We start from the raw sequence: 13,862 nt of genomic DNA on the forward strand, positions 1-13,862 counted from the left end.
ACTCGCTTGATTGAAATCCTGATTAACTCGAGAGGGTTTCTTAGTTCTTCCCCATTTTCCATGGAAAGGGAGATCCCAGGACCTGGAGGCCCCAGATGATGCCACGGAAATGTGAGCCAAGCCTCGAGCCTCTGGGGCCTCTCAGCCCCTGCCCCTTCTTCAATTCGCGTTTTCGCGTCTACTGGCAGGAATGCCGTGTGCTACGATGCCCAGCACAGAAACCCCATTGCCATGTGCAGTTCCTTTTAGTTTATTCTATACCGTGCGTGCAGAGTCCGAAAACAGCTTCAGGAGGCAGACCAGATTGGGGGAGGGGGCAGGCCCACTCACTGGCCCCACAAGAAGGTCCATGGTTGGGTCACACCTTGCTGTACATAATAAAGGTGTCCCTTAAAGGGTGTGCAACTTGAACTTGTGTAAGTAAAGCATGCCTGACTTGCTCCCGGGGGAGCGTTGTCTGAAGGACTGATTCTGAAAGCGTTCCTTTCTGCGAAGGCCCCCCACTGCCACCCTATTTCTTAGAAGGCCACCAAGTTCATGACCTGGGATCCTCTGAAGTGGGAGAGGGCGATCCGTCCCCAGACGCTGCCCCTAACGCTGTACCCCTGTCCTTGGAGGAGGCCCACACGCCCCTGTCTGGGACAGCCAGGGACGGGCACACACTGGGCCGGGGGGCTCTGCCTGGAGCCATCTCCGCCATGTGGCCTTGGGCAGGTTCCTTGGCTTCTCCAGGCGTTGGTTTCCTTGGCTGGGAATGGAGATGTCGGACAAATGACCCGTAAGGGCCTCTCCCTCTCTAGGGGCCTGGATGGCTCCTAGCGCCCCACCAGCAATGCCACAGAACTCATGGGCCAGTCTGGGGCGGTCCCAAGGCTGGACAAGGGACCCAGGTCTGGGGTCAATGTTAACTCCCACCTACGAGAAAGCGTCCCACGGGAACCTCCTCATGGTGCCTTCGAGGGCCAACCTGAGCCACTCAAACCGAACTTGCCCAGGCAGGTGCCAGGTGCCAGTTGGGACATCCCCCAACCCCCAGACAGAGGCACAGGGGCAAGCGTGTCATGTGTGGGCACCTGGGGGCTGAAGCGGAGGCCAGGGATGGAGATAGTGCAGCCAGTGGAAGCCACATGGGTAGAATTATGGCAGGCGTTTTTTAAGTTGTGCTAAATCCAGTGTTTCCATCTGAGCAGCAAGGCCTGCCAGTCTGGGGTGGGCTGTCCGGGGAATGTGGAGAGGGTGTTCAGGGAGCAATGCCTCAGGGCCCCCCATCTCCGGGGTGGGTCCCATGAAACAAACACCTAGGAAAAGCGGCGCTAAAAATAGCTGGGGGGAGGGTGCGGGGGTGGCGGAGTCTGTAACCTAAGCCGCCCCAGCCTCCGGGGGGCAGACCCCGCGGCCGCCGGCCGGCGTCCGGCCTTCCCAGCACCCGGCCCAGGGCTGGAGCTGGCTGCAGGGCTGGCCCGCGGCGACCTGGGCAGGGTGGCGGCTGCTCCCTCTCCTCCCACCCCGCCCCGAGGCGCAGCGCGCGGCAGAGCGGCTCGGTGCCCGGCGGGCGGGCGGCCCGGGCGGGCCTGCGGTCGGGATGAGGACGGCGCCTCCGCTGCAGAGCGCTGGGGCGGCGCGGGCCGGGAGCTCGTTGGCGGCGGCCGGCGTGGCGGGCGGAGCGGGCCTCGGAGCGGAGGTGAGTGCGGATGCGCCCCCCGGGCGCGCGCGGTGCCTGGGGACCCAGGGCTGGAACGCGGGGCGGGGGTGTCACCGGGCTGCGCGGGGGTCCCCGGCCCGGCTCCCGCTCCTGCGCCCTCGGGGGCCGCTCCCCGGCGGGGCCGGACCCTCCCAGCGCTCGCGGCGCCCGGCCCGGCTCCCCGGACCCCCTCCGCCCGGGCCCGGACGTGCGGGGCTGCGAGCGCTGGGGCCCGGCGGGGGCCGCAGCCTTGCCCGGAGCGGAGCGTTGGCAGCGCGGGGTCCGGCTCCGCGGACAGTTTGGGAAGCGCCCGGGCTAAGTGCTGGCGGGGGCCGCGGAGCGGGGGGCTCGGGGAGCGGGGCCTCCGGGCGGGGCTGCGGGGAGCGGGGCCCGGGCCGCTCCATTCATCGCGGATCGGAGCGGGGGTGCCCCAGCCGCCTCCTCCGGGCCGCCCCCCGGGCGTGCTGGCCCCGCGGCGCTCCGAGCGCGGCACAGGCTTGCGGGTCGGCGGTGTCAGCGCCCCGGACGGGGGTGGGAGCTTTGGAGCCGACCCTGGGGGAGACCACGCCGCGCCCCCGCCCAGCCCCGCGCACCCCCAGAGGCTTTTGCAGAGCCGGGAAGTTGGCTGGACGTCTAGACCCGTGGGGACGCGGCGCCCCGCGTGGCGGCGGCCGGAAGGGAAGGCCAGTGGGGCTCGGGGGACTCCCGCGGCCACCCAGACCTTGTCCCTGCACCCTGGGCCGAGGGCGGAGGGACAGGTCCACGGCGGGGGCGGAGGGGCCGCGAAGGCTGTGGGGCAGCTCGGCTGCCAAGTCCGCTCCTGTGGCGGAGGCGGTTAACTGCTTCATCCCCAGCCGTGAGCCATACTGGGCAAAGGGAGTGTGCCACGTGTTATTACGTTTAATCCTTACGTCCTGAGATCCGTGTTAACCCACGTCTTAGATGAAGACACTGATGGTCAGAGTGGGCTGATGCTGGGAAGTGAGCACAGCACGCGGTAGTGTCGTTGACAGCCCCTGCCCATTCTGCCAAGAGCAAGTCTAGCTCCCTTCTGCCGGTCGGTGGACAAAGGTGTCTTGAGGCTCTCTCAGTGCCCAGCCTGTCCTAGGTGCCCCCAGCACAGCCTAGAGCCCTGCATTCCTGAAAATAAACGAGATAAACAGGTAAATGCCTGGACAGCGTCGGGCGTGAGGGCTGAGCAGGGAGCTCAGAAGCGGGGCGGAGCTGCAGTTTTAGGAAGGGCAGCCAGGCACCCTCGGAGGAGGTGGCCTGGGAGAGACGTGCCTTCCATGCCATGTGCCTGGCAGGTCCCAGACCCCAGGACAGAGCTAACCAGGAGCTGGTCATTCTGCCCTGCAAATAGAAAAGAGGGAGAAGGCCCGGCAAAGAGGAAGGCCGGGGCCTTCTGGAAGGGAACCCAGGGGCTCTGCAGAGTCTCAGCTTGGGAAGCGTAGGTGAAGGGTGTGTGGCTGTAACGCCCCGAGGCTGGCAGCCCTGGGCAGGCTGGCAGCCCTGGGCAGTGTGCAAACCAGGAAGTCCCAGGATTTCAGGGTCAAGGGAAATTTTGGGGTCATGAACTTCAACACCCTCATCAGTGCTTTGGTCTCCACCAGACCCTGCCTCCAGGTTACTGACTCTGCTTGAATACCTCCGGTGACAGGGAACTCACTCCCCATCACAGCAGCTTGTTCCAGCCATTCCAGCAGTCCTACCAGCTGGAATGCACTTAAGCTGGAACGTGATGAGAAGCTTTGCTTCAGGTTGCACCAACAGCCTCCCACCTGTTCTTTCTGCTGATTCTGGTCCATCATCCTGGGGCAGCAGGCAGCACATCAGCTCAGCTCGTCCACATGGCTGCCTTTGGAGAATTTTAATAGAGATGATCTCCCCCTGTATGCCTAATCTCTTCAGGTCATTTCTGACTTGACATTCCAGGTCAGGCCCCATCCTGCCACCTTCCCCTGGGAGAAATTCAGTGGATTTCTGCCCTTTCCTCATGTTTGTTGAACAGAAGTAAACCTGAACATCAGGGTGGCCTGGAAGCAGAGATGCCCTCCCCTTCTTTCTCCTGGAGTCCTGCCACCACCTATGGTGCCCTAGATATCAGGCCATGGTAGATTCATCTGGAGCCCAGATGCTTTCAGGACAAGCCCTCCACCCTCCCTTCTGGTTCTGACTACTACTAAGAATTTGGTTACCAGCCGGGGGTGGTGGCTCACACCTGTAATCCCTACACTTTGGGAGGCTGAGACGGGTGGATCACTTGAGCCCAGGAGTTTGAAGCCAGTCTGGGCAACATAGCAAGACCCCATCTCTACTAAAAAACAAATTAAAGTAAGTTAGGCAGGCATGGTGGTGTGCACCTGTACTCTCAGCTACTAGGGAGGCTGAGGAGAAAGGATTGCTTAAACTCAGGAATTCAAGGCTGCAGTGAACAATGATCGTGCCGCCGCATTCCAGCCTGAGTGATAGAGTGAGCCTCTGTCTCAAAAAAAAAAAATTCTGTTACCTTGCCTGCCTCCTTGTCCAAACATGGGGCTGACGACATGGGGAATGGCTGTGTAGTGGTTAAGAGTCCAGGCTCTGGAAACAGCTATTAGCCAGGCATGGTGGTGTGCACCTGTACTCTCAGCTACTAGGGAGGCTGAGGAGAAAGGATCACTTAAACTCAGGAGTTCAAGGCTGCAGTGAACGATGATCGTGCCGCCGCATTCCAGCCTGGGTGATACAGTGAGCCTCTGTCTCAAAAAAAAAAAAATTCTGTTACCTTGCCTGCCTCCTTGTCCAAACATGGGGCTGACGACGTGGGGAATGGCTGTGTAGTGGTTAAGAGTCCAGGCTCTGGAAACAGCTACTAGGGGCTGTGTGGCCTTGACTGAGTGACCAAACCCCTCTAGGACTTGATTTCTCATCAGAAAAATGGGGAGCCCTCACAAGGGTTCGTGGGACGGGCTGGTGTGTGGAGCATACTGGCATAGGCCTGGCACACCACAAGTGCTTGGTAGGTGCCAGCTGCTGTGGTCACATCCCATGGGTTTCAGGAGACTCCATGGGACCTGTGGAGAGGGTTCTGAGGACAAGAAAGACCTGAGTGGTGCAAGGTGCCAACTAAAAGTCCAGATGGAGGCTGCCATAAGGAGCAGTGACGCTGGCAAGACACATGCAGCCCAGTCCTGTGGACGCTGCCTTCCCCATCTTCCCAGCGTCTTCTCCATCTTCCCTCCTGGCCGGCCAGCCCACCATTGCTTTGGTTCATTCTCGACTTGCAGGGCAGGGAGTAGACCTGAGAGAGTGTGACCAGCCCATCCTCCTGCTCACTGTGGACAGTGGCCACACTCGGTGTCCTGCATTCCAGGCCACAGTCCAGGCCTGTTCTCCTCCCTGACAAGGGTCTTCATGGGTCCATCTCAGGATGCACGTTCTCTCTTCCCACCTCCTGCCTGGGACCCCACCATCCCGCCCCATCTCCACTGGCAACTGTCTGCCTTACTCCCCCAGACGTCACCCCCACCCTCGTGGGAACACGCTGCCCTCACCCATCCTACGTCCCACCTCCCATTGTTGGTGTCCCATCTACCCTGCAAGGCCGTCCGCCTTGATGAAGGTGCCCTGTTCAGGCTGGATCCCTTCTCCCCAGGCTCAGCAGGAGCTGGCTGGTGACTCAAAGGGTCCTGTCACATCCAGGGCCCTCTAGTGATTCCTTTCCAGACGCAGCTCCATCCACCCACCTAGAGAGACCAGCCGCTCCCAGGTCGAGCCTGTCTCCAAGTGGCTTTAAGCTCCCGGGCTTCTCAACTGACCCCCATGAGCCAGCCTCGTTCTCTGATGGAGCTGACCTGCTACGTGCTGGGGGCTGGACGGAGCATGGTGGAAGGCAGGGGGTGGTCCCGTAAGGATGGGGCTCTGTGAGGTGGCCTTGGAGTTGCTCCGGGCCTGTTTCTTTGGCCACTTCCTCCCCATGCTCATCATTTGCTGATGGTCATGGTGGGGGTGGCAGATGCTGTCCTTGGGGACTGGCTGCAATCTTATACTTCGGAGCTAAGGACTTCCGTTTCCCTGGGTAGAAAGAAAGATGGGCCAGTACAGTTGGGCAGGTTGTTCACTGCACATGGGCATCCAGTCCATACTCTGCTTGTCAGGCCTCCCCACCCTCCAAGACTGTGTCCACCCAGAGGAGCGCCTTGTGCTAGACCCCCAGAGCCCCCACGGCAGCCCTGGGTTAGGTGTGGACCGCTGTCCGTACCCCTGAGGACCTTCCATCCTGCGTGCCTGCAGAAGCTGCCCCCAGTGGTCAGAGGGTCGCGGTCTTGGCCCTCATCAGGTGCTATCAGCCGTCCAGCCCTCTCATTCCTGTGAGTCCACGTCACTCCCAGTTCTGCCCCCTTGGTCTGGGTTCACCAGGCCAGCTTTGGGGCGGGGTGGGAGCGGCGGGCAGGACCCACCCCGGGGTGCCGGGGGACTCAGGCCGCAGTCAGCACGGCCTCCAGATGTTCTTCAAAGCGCGCCCCACCCCCTCGGCTGCTTGCGGTTGCTGGTCCTGAGTTCGGAGGACCAGAAAGTGAGACCAGCGATGACGCTGGGGGCAGCTTGGGGACTGTAACCTGGCGTCAAACTGTAGGCTTCCTGCTTGTTACTCACCCCAGCCCTGCCGGGAGTGAAGTGGTCTCTGAGAATCACCCTGTTGTTGAAAGGGAGCTGGCCTTGGGGAGGAGAATTCCAAATATAAGCTGTTTTTGACCCAGCGAGGAGAGTCCGAAGGCCAGGCTGAGGAGACCCAGCATGTCTGGGGAATGCTGGGTGCTCACCTGGCCCACCCTGGTATGGTGGACCTGGGGCTCCCGCCACCCCGTCCCCCCACCACCCAGCTCTTGAAGCAAGAGGAGCTCTGCCCCCTGCCATGGAGGAACTGCGAGCAAAGGCCTGTCTTCTCCCCCGCCCTTGCTCCTCCAATCAGGGTGGGTGGCCCCTCAAGTGGAAAGAACATGGGCTTGGGGGCCTCAGAGCTCTGGGGCCAAGCTTCACTCAGCCCTCCCAGTCACACCGCCAGGACAGGGCAGCCATGGCTCCCAGCCTCAGTTTGTATTACCAAGTGGGGTGCATGGTACCTGGAGTCTCTTTACAACCCCAAACTGGCTGCAGAGGGGCTCCCCAGAGAGGAGAGCGGCCGAGCAGGCGCAAGGGTATGGATAGTGGATAGGCAGGTGAGTGGAGGGATGAGTGGGCAGTGAGTGTGAACTCAGCGGCCCCGGCCGAGGGAGCTGTGCCCAGGGCAGCTCCTAACACTCCCCACCCTCAGCCCCTCCTGGTCAGCGGGCCAGAGCCAGAGGCAGGATGGGGGACATTCCGTCCCCTGGCCGCCTGCTAACAGCGCCTGTCCTGTCTCTGGGCTGTTCGCAGGGCCAGCATCCCAGCCAGCGGCCAAACAGAGTCCGTATTCATGAGCAGCCATTGAGACTTCCCTACCGGCCGGGCACGGCAGCTGCCTGCAGAATGTGACCATTGGGAGCGTCCCTGAGCGGGGTTTTCCGCATTCCTCCGGGGCTGCCGGGCCAAGGTGGCTGTGTGTAAACAGAGCCTGCGTCGCCAGGCCTGGATGTGGCCAGCCGGGCACTGCCCACTGGGAGGCTACAGAATGGAGCTTCTCTGCATTCCGGGCAGGGGCAGGAATGTGACTCGCTAAGATCCCAGCCAGAGGGGGCGTGGGAGCCAGGACACCCGGGTCTCCATACTGGAGGAAGCCGCCCCATCTGTAGAAGCCGGGGAGCCGGGTGCCAGGGCCGTCCTCTGTGCCTTACACCAACCCTTCGCTGTAGAAACCTTTTATATAGAGAGCGGTAAAGCGCTCGAGTCACATAACCAACCGGTCTTCTACGGTGCATGCTTCAGTGGTTTTCAGGATACTCACAAGGTTGTACAGACATCACCACCATCTAGTTCTAGAACGTTTTTATCACCCCCAAAAAAACCCTGTGCCCATGAAGAAGTCACTCCCTGTTCCCCTCCCCCAGCCCTCGGCAGCTGCTCCTTCCTGCCTGTGAATTTGCGCGTTCTGGACACCTCTAGTACGTGGTTCCTACACCCTGCTCTTTTGTGACTGGCTGTGTCACTCAGCGTCACATCTTTAGGGTCCATCATTGCCATGGCGGGAGTCGGCGCTTCCTTCCTCTTTGTGGCTGAGCGCTGTTCTGCCACGTGGATGGAACTAGTTTTGTGCACGCGCCCCTCCTCTGTTGGACACCTGGCTTGTCTCCACTGCCTGGCTGTTGTGAATTGAGGTGCCGTGAGCATTTGTGTACCGCTTCTGTGTGGGCACCCGTTTTCATCTCTCCTGGGCGGGTTCCTGGGGGTGGAAGTGGTTCGTCCCGTGGCCACCTTGGCCTTCAAGGAGCTGCGCCACTGTTTCCCACCATTCGGCTCCCACCACTGTGTTCTGTTCCGTTCAGCACCGTTCCGTTCCCACCAGTGTGTCAGTGGTGGGAACCTCTTACCCCGTCTCTGTGGATGAAGCAACCAGGCCCAGGGAGGGTGAAGCGCTGGCTCAGGACCACACGACTGGGAATGGGGCCAGGATTCAAACTCTGCCCTGAGTAGCGAGATCAAGGCGAGGGAGTGAGTGGCTCTCGGGACCCCAAGGCCGTGTCTTTGAATGACAGTGCAGTCCCCCAGGAGGCTCCCCTACTGTGCCTCCTTGGTCCCCTGAGGACAGCACAGCCCTCACCTCCTGAGCACTTACCTGTCCACTCTCCACTTTCCACACGCAGGGCCAGGTGCTTCCTCACAGTGAGCCTGCTGAAGCCCTGAGCGAGGCCGGGTCGGCCTGGGGAGGGCCCCGCTGCACTGCCAGAGATGACGCTGTTCATCCTTGCACAGGCTCCTCCCAAGGGAACCACAGCCTTTTTCCAGGGTGGCTATGTGTCAAGGAGAAAGAAATAATCAGACTTTTGGGGGCCACTAGACACTGGCTCTGAACTGACACTGGTTCTGGGAAACCCAGGACATCCCTGTGCTCTCCCGGCAGAGGGGCTCACAGAGGTCAGGTGGTCACGGGGTTCAGCTCAGGCCTCTCTCACAGTGGGCCCAGCAGGTCCTGGGATCTGTCCTGTGGCACCTTCCCCAGTTCTGGATACACATGGGAGTAGGGGCACCCACCAACTGGCAGGGGCCCCATGGCTTCAACCCCACAGAGGTCAGGGCACCTGTCCAGAGCCCACCCAGCGGGGAGCAGTCAGAGGAGCTGGGGGAGGAGGCCGGACTGTGTAACCCCATGTGGGGTCCATGAGTACTGTGTGTCTTCTCCAACCAAACAGGAGGCGGCTGCTCTGCCTGGGAACCCCACTGCTCCTCCTGACCCACGTCTCACTTGGATACAACCTCGAGGGCCCTCAGTTTCCCCTTCCTAGGCAAGCTGACTTTTCCCGCGCTGTCAGCTACTCAGCTGGAGGAAACAGGAAGCAGGGACGGCCACAGTTCTAACATTCGGACGCCGCCGGGCACTGCCCCCAAGCAGCCCCTCCAGAAAGCAGAAGCCGGCAGATAGACTAAGGAGACAGGCCAGTGTGTGAGGATCCCACAGAGGCTCCCTGGGGGAAGGCATCTCTGATCTGGGTGGGTTTTCAAGGGTGACTGGGAGTTCTCTAAGCACGCCAGATAGGAGAGGGTATCCCCAGCAAAGGAAGCAGCGTAGGCAAAGGCACAGAGACACATTCCTCTTGGCAGAACTGAAACCTCTGGCAACTCATGGTCAGCAGTTCCAAAAGACCCGACCCAGGCAGCCGCCGCACCACAGGCCCAGGTGAATGGCCTGCGTCGTCCTCTCCAAACCAGGCTGCTGTCCTGGCAGTGGTACCACCTCCCGCTGCCGGCTGCCCATGTCATGCAGTCGCAGTTGGGAGGTGTGCTGTAGAATCCCACTGTGCCAGCTGCTGCCCGTGAGACTGTGGGGAAGTCCCCCACAGCCTCAGTTTCCCCACCTGTACAGTGGAGTGATAAGGTGTGGAGAGCACCCCAGTGGTGCTGAGGCGGCACAGGGTACCATGTGCAGGGTCTGGATGCCAGCCTCCAGTGGAGCATGGAAAGAGCTGGGCAGCACACAGGGCTGGGATTCGAAGCTGCCACCTCTTGCTTGGTAGGAGGGGCAGAGCCAGGACAGTTGCTCCATGTGACTGCACTTAACTGGCTGCATTCCCCAGGTCCCAGCATCCAGAGGATCAAGTCTGACCCTGGGCAAAGCCCTGGGGAACGGCAAATTCAGGGCCATCATTTTGGATAGACTGTAAGGGTTCGCTGTCTCTGCCACCCAAGGCAAGGGGCATCCCTCTCTAGCTTTGGGGTCCTCTTCATCACGTGAAGGGCTGAGTGGTCCCCAGCGGCATGGGTCCAATGCCTTGGGATCGGGAGCCTCTGACCTGTGTAGGTGGGAAGGCTCCTGGGACAGGTAGGGTTGGGGGACAGGAGGCAGCAGGGAGCAGTGCGGTCTGTGGCCCATGGCGAGCACCTGACACATCTTCAGAAGATGCGAGGAGACAGGCTCATGGCAGCCACATCTCATCGGCTTTCGAGAGAAGCCTAACTGAACTTTCCTGTAACATCTCTTGGCTGGAAATTTTTACGAGCATTTTGAACCCTGTGCAGGCTGGGTTTGCAGCCTGTGGGTCACAATTCACCAATAGAAATAGCTAGAAAGATATAGTATAATATGATATACAACATAATGTAATAATGTATATATAATATAATATAAAGATATGATGTATGACAACCTGTCATATAATACAGAACATGATACAGTATCATATTATGATACAGATACATTATATAACATGATACAATATCTTATGCAGGCTACAAACTCCAGCTATACAAGTGATTTTATAGCCACATTAAAAAATATGTAAAGAAACAGGTGAAATTAATTGTACTGTATCTACAACATATCCTCATTCCACCATGTGACTGATACAAAGATCAGTGAGTTCACGTTCTCCTTGCTGCGCTCTCAGAAATCACCTGCGTTCTGCACTTGCATCGCGTCTTGATCCTGGCCAGCCATGTGCAAACACTCCGTGGCCACGAGTGCCCACAGCTGCTGCGTGAGCAGCTCAGCCCTGCACCCAGGGTCTCTGAGTGCCCTTGTACCTTGCAATCCTGATGCCAGACGCCTAGAATAGGTGCCTCCTCCCCGGCCCAGCCTTCTCACACCTGACAGCCTTCTCTGTTTTCTCCGGGAAGCCGCACTCGACTTTTGTGTCCATCATGGACCTCTTTCTTCTCAGAGAGTTAGTTTCTTAAAATAGGGTCGGTGGGCCTGGATCAGACCCCCTCGGGGGCTGGTTAAACCACACATTCCCAGCTAAGTTGAAATCACTGGGGCAGGGCCTGGGGTCTGCATCTTAGGCTGCTCTGGTGATTTTTACCTATGTTGAGCTTTGAGATCCTTGTAAAGCCTCATCTCTCTGTCCCTAGATGCTGTTTCAGGGACCTGATGGCAGCTGCTGTCCCCAGACACCCCACTTCCTTGCTCACCACCAGACCATTTTGCTCTTGCTATTCATCCCCACCTGGAATTCTTGGAAGACTCCTATTCATCCTTCAAAATCCACCTCCAACATTGCCCTACCTTTCCTCCCAGAAGGCCTCCCTTCTCCGACAGGTTTCCTCCGCAACCTCCCTTGCTCCTTGTAGATGTGTGGTTTGCGTGCTGGTCCTGAGCCCCTTCCCAGGCAGGTTCCCTCCGCAACCTCCCTTGCTCCTTGTAGATGTGTGGTTTGCGTGCTGGTCCTGAGCCCCTTCCCAGGCAGGTTCCCTCCCCAACCTCCCTTGCTCCTTGTAGATGTGTGGTTTGCGTGCTGGTCCTGGGTCCCAAGTCCCTGAAGCACTGACACCTGCTGAGGGTCATTGACTGTCACCAGCTGAGTCCCGGAGTCTGCCAGGTCCTGGCCCAGACAGGCCTCAGAGTGTGGATGTGGGATAAATCCAGGCGTGTGTGGGTGGGTTGGTCTCTGCAATCTCAGTAAACATCTGGCTGCAGGGCCTGGCAGGAAGCTGACCTCGTGGGTACCACGCGGCTGGCAGCTGTGGTTGGTCTATAAATACATTCTAAACGCGGACCAGCCCGTGTGCATTCCTGCCTCGCCCGCCCTGGAGTGCCCTCCCAGCGGAAGAAAGGCCGCCAGCGGCCCTCCGCGCCCGGCCAAGCGGTCACTCCCGGTGAGTGGGAGCAAGCCCACAGCAGGGTCAGCCCAGGGCCCGCGGCATCCGATTGTTAGCTGAGTGCTCAGGGCCGGCCTAGAGTTGGGAGCTGCATTTAGCTCTGGGAAAGGCTGTCCACACCAGCAGCCTGCTTTGCTTGGATGTCTGGGCTGTGTTTATGCCGCACCGGTGCCTGGGGAATAATTAGAGTCTCCAGAGGGCACCCGCGGGGGCCTCCCATAGTCGGGAGGTGCCTGGGACCCAAAGCCCTGCTGTGCCCTGTGGCCCAGGAGCCCATGGAGGAAAGAGCGGGAGTGGGCTCGCCCCAGTGCTGAGCTGCCTGGGCAGGAGGAGGGGCTCAGGTAGGGGTCAGCCCTGGAGCTGTGGGCTTTGTCAAGGTATTTTACACCCTCAGCCCGTTTCCCCACCTGTTCCCTGGTGTCACAAGTCCTGCCTCCAGGACACAGGTGACAACCAGCGAGGCTGGCAATTGGTCTGAAAGCCAGAGGCCAGGGCCTGTGTGTGGCGGCCGTCGCGGTTCCAACTGCAAGTAGGGCGGACGCTGCCTCACCAGTCTTCGGCCAGCAGCTTCGAGGGCATATGTCCAGGAGAGGTCACTGGGGACCCCCAAAGGGCGAGCCATGCTGGGGCCTCAGGAAGGAGCGACTCATGCTACACCTGCGCTGTCTGAGAGGGGCGGGGTTTAACACGTCTACCCCTGCGCAGTCTGAGAGGGGCGGGGTTTAACACGTCTACACCCGCGCAGTCTGAGAGGGGCGGGGTTTGACACGTCTACACCTGCGCAGTCTGAGAGGGGCAGGGTTTGAGCCACACTCAAGTTTCAGGTGCTCAGTGGCTTCAGATGAGAAAAGAGGTGAAATGAACTTTAATGATACATTTCATTTAGCCCAGCATAACCACAATAGTTTCATGTTAACATGTGGTCTAGATTTTTAAAAATTATCCGTGAAGCATTCTGTGTTCTCTTGGACTCAGTCTTTGAAGGTGCCTCCTGGTCGCATCATGAGCACAGGAGGTGCACATGGCCAGGCACCCTGAAGGACAGGCCTGTGGGGTGTGAGGTGCGGCTGACACTCCTGGCCCCTCCCCAGGTCAGGCCTGGCATCTCTGCTGCCACCTGGTGAGCTTGTCGAATGCTGGGGGTACCTTGTCATTTTTTTGGCCCTGGAGGCCAGGAGACATCCAGGTGTTCAGAGAGTGAAAGATGCAGCGCCTGAGGGAACAGGGGGCTCAGGGCCTCTCAGAGCGTGACAACAGCATGTGGAGTCCCCTGGACACGTCAGAGCCCTGTCACCATGGCTTTCATGTGGTCCTTCTCTTGTGGTCCCCGCAGATACCTGGGCCCACCACTGGGTGGGCACCCAATCCTCTTTACCAACCTGTACTCACCCCCATCCCTCCCTGCTCTCCGGGACAACTTTGCTGTGCCTTGGCCCTAACAACAGCTTTGCCCGCATCAGCCTCTCCACTCTGGGATCTGGGCTTTGCTGTCATGTCTTGGCCCGTACAGCCTTAGGTTGGCTCAGGTGCCCCCCCACCACAAGCAGTGAATCAGCCCCAGGGACCCTTCTACTTTGAGGTGAACTCTGTAGGCAGAACTTCAGAAAGTTGAAGCCAGGAGGAACTTTCTCTTATAGCCATTGACAGCCAGCCAGGGAGCTCTGTAGGTTGGTGGGTATGTGGATGGATAGGTGGATGGGTGGGTGGGTGGGTGGGTGGATGAATGGATGGATGGATGGATGGATGGATGGATGGATGGATGGATGGATGGATAGGTGGATGGGTGGGTGGGTGGGTGGATGGATGGATGGATGGATGGATGGGTGGATGGATGGATGGGTGGGTGGATGGATGGACAGATGGGTGGATGGATGGACGGATGGGTGGATGGATGCGTTGGATGGGTGGATGGATGGATGGATGGATAGGTGGATGGATGGGTGGGTGGATGGATGGATGGATGGGTGGATGG

The 13,862-nt window shown here is 59.6% G+C and overlaps 1 protein-coding gene across 2 annotated transcripts in view; it reads left to right on the top strand.

Annotated features, from left to right (window-relative positions):
- Positions 1-1,551: 1,551 nt before the first annotated feature.
- Positions 1,552-13,862, top strand: part of ZNF469 (zinc finger protein 469) — a 61,851-nt gene continuing 49,540 nt past the window's right edge. For both annotated transcript variants that reach the window (XM_025371114.1, XM_025371115.1), the window contains exon 1: positions 1,552-1,681. The gene's annotated coding sequence lies outside the window, so the exon portion shown is untranslated. The remainder of the gene's footprint in view (positions 1,682-13,862) is intronic.

The sequence above is a fragment of the Theropithecus gelada genome, chromosome 20 (assembly GCF_003255815.1).
Source record: "Theropithecus gelada isolate Dixy chromosome 20, Tgel_1.0, whole genome shotgun sequence".
NCBI lineage: Eukaryota > Metazoa > Chordata > Mammalia > Primates > Cercopithecidae > Theropithecus > Theropithecus gelada.